Source organism: Silene latifolia, chromosome 5, assembly GCF_048544455.1.
Source record: "Silene latifolia isolate original U9 population chromosome 5, ASM4854445v1, whole genome shotgun sequence".
NCBI classification, from domain to species: Eukaryota; Viridiplantae; Streptophyta; class Magnoliopsida; order Caryophyllales; family Caryophyllaceae; genus Silene; species Silene latifolia.
The window spans coordinates 37550920-37553702 of NC_133530.1; positions in this window are offsets into that span (position 1 = coordinate 37550920).

The window sequence follows — 2783 nt, forward strand, 5'->3', positions numbered from 1 at the left end:
TGAAAGTAATAGTAGTCATAACATATGCAATGAGAGTAACAAAAGAAACAACGGAGAGAGTATGAAAAATTAATTAACAATTCGATTTTAGAAAACTATTAATTTATTTAAATATATGAGTTTGACAAAATTAACGGATTAACCGTAAAAATAGTAGGAGTAGTTAAAAAACAACTGTAACCGAAAAAGTAGTGAACGTAATAGTATTAACAAAGGATGTAGTGAAAGTAATAATATTAACAGCGGGAGTGGTGAACGTGTCTCATAATTTGTTGATTAATTTACCATTTCATCATAATTTCAAGATATAAATTGTAAATGAATGTGTTAACCAAATTTAGCGAATCATATTTTATAGAAAATAAATTTTAAATGGTAAATAAAGGTAGCCCTGGACGTGGCCGGCATCAACCCTAGTTATATTATGTTTTTTTTTTTGGTCAAGCGAAACGGGATACCTAGTTATATTATGTTACGAGAACATTCCGTCTGCTTGTCATATATTATGTGTATCTTTTCAAACCAATTTTCTCATCATAATATTTCCTTATTATATCTCTTAGCTGAAAAATTCTACCCAAAATATCTTCCTAATCTTTGCTATTTACTCATGTGATTTACCAAAGGTCTATCATCTTATTATTTCCATATCTTATAGAAGATTTACCCTAATCAAATCTTTCCTAACCTATACACACAAAAAAAAGGAAACAATCTTATCTAAATCTTTAGCCGCCTATATTCACTACCCTACTCCTACCATAACTCAATTTCTTTTACAACATCTTAAATACCCCACCTCCCTCACGTCTCCATCACCATCACAACTCTCAAAATTTTTATTTCTTAAAACTCTCCGACACTCAACCTCACCATCCATCATCATCATGTCTCCACCAACAACTCGCCTCAACTCACCCTCAACTCGGTCTTTTAGTAAGACCGGATCATCCAAACCACCATGCAATAAGCCCAATCAAACCGCAACCACTTCTTCACCTCAACAAAACCCCAAACCCACCAATCCCGATCATAACCGGGTTGATACTAATATCGAGGGAAAATGTCGTAAGCTTAACAAAGGTAAAAAGAAGGCTATTGGTGTTGAGGATTCGGTTGAAGAGACGGAAATTGTGGTTAGCCGTGATGGTCATCAAAGAACTTTGTTTCGAGAACATATGTCGAATGCTACGATGATGGGTCTTGATAAATTTCGTCTTACCACAGAGGAAAGGACTCGGGTGAATCGTGTTTTGCGATACGGTATCCATGGAGGACGGTCTTATCCCGAAAAGTGGTATACAAAGATAGAAGCTTTGCAATTCTTCAAAGATTTCTTGACTTTCCAAGAATGGACCCAGATTTACTCTATGACCGGTCCCGTTTATCCTATTGAGGTAATTCAATTCTATGCTTCGGTTTCGGTTAAGAAGAATGTGTTGCATGCAATGGTTAATGAGTCCGAAGTCACAATTTCCCTTGATGATTTTCGCACTCTGTTTTCCGTCCCTGATGATGCGGTGGAAATTAACCCAAGTGTGGAGTGGGGAGATGTGACGGAGGAAGAAAAGCTTCAAATTAAGCGTTCTTTTGATGATGATGCTACGGGGTCTAGTAATATGTTGGCGGGTATGTTTACGCCCAAATTGAAATTCTTTTAAAATTTTCTATGGAACACGTTTGTTCCGAGGAGAGGGGGCCGTGACAAGTTGTCGAGTTATGAGACGGTATTAGTTTTTAAATGGCTTGAAGGTGTTAAGGTTGGTCTTCCTTGACTTGTTTTTCATCGTATTATCCAAACAAGTATTTCCGTAACTGAGGACATATTTTATACTACTTTGGATTTGCCCTTTGGTATGTGGATTTCTCGTTTATTGGAACACAAGGGGGTTGTTAGTCCTACTAGCTATGGGGTAATGGTTAAAGACGAGAGCTGTGATACACATCTTAAATTAATGAAAGTAGTCGCGGTTGGACCCGAATTAATCTTTTTGTCAAAGGGAAGTGTGGTGGAAAAGTCGTCGGATGTGATGGTGACCGTGGAACAAAATTTGGACTCGTTTATGACAAGTATTTGTGAAAAAATGGATGTTCAAAATAAGTTGATTGCGGAGTTGGTAGCGGGTATGGCAAAGGAGAAGGATGTGGCTCCGGTTTATACTATTATGGGGAATGCCGAAGTCCTAGTCTACTTGCATGGGTTAGAAGGACGTGTTGAGGCTATGGCTCGTGATGGGGATAGAGTGGCTTGTGAATGTGTCCGTCAATACGATTTGTTGGCTAACTTGGCTAGTCAAGGAGGGGCTATTTGGCGAGAAGGGAAAGCTATGCGTGCGGAGATGAGACTCATTTTCGAGGCTATAAAGGCATTATCATTGAAAGTGCTTAACTTTGAGGCGTGTCTCACGGCACAAGCCAATCATGTGCGGTATTGCTTTGATCGTCTCGACTCTCTTGAGTTTAGGACTCGTCCCGGTTATCTGAACCCCAATGTCGGAAACACGACATTCCTAAAACCCGTCCGAACCCAACTCCTTGCTCTATTTATTTTTACTTTTGTTAGACTTATATTTTGTTATTTGTCTATTCGACCCATTTTGGCACTTAAGACTCTATTCGGCCCATAGGCTTTCACATTTTCGGTTTGTATTAGACATATTCTGTTATGCTTGCTTATCGTATATTTGCTTCTCTTTCTATAATGTGTGTTTGCATGTTTATTTCTTTCCTCGGTCTATATTATTCTAGTTGTTTTATTATGTCTTGTTCTCGTCTTTTCGATG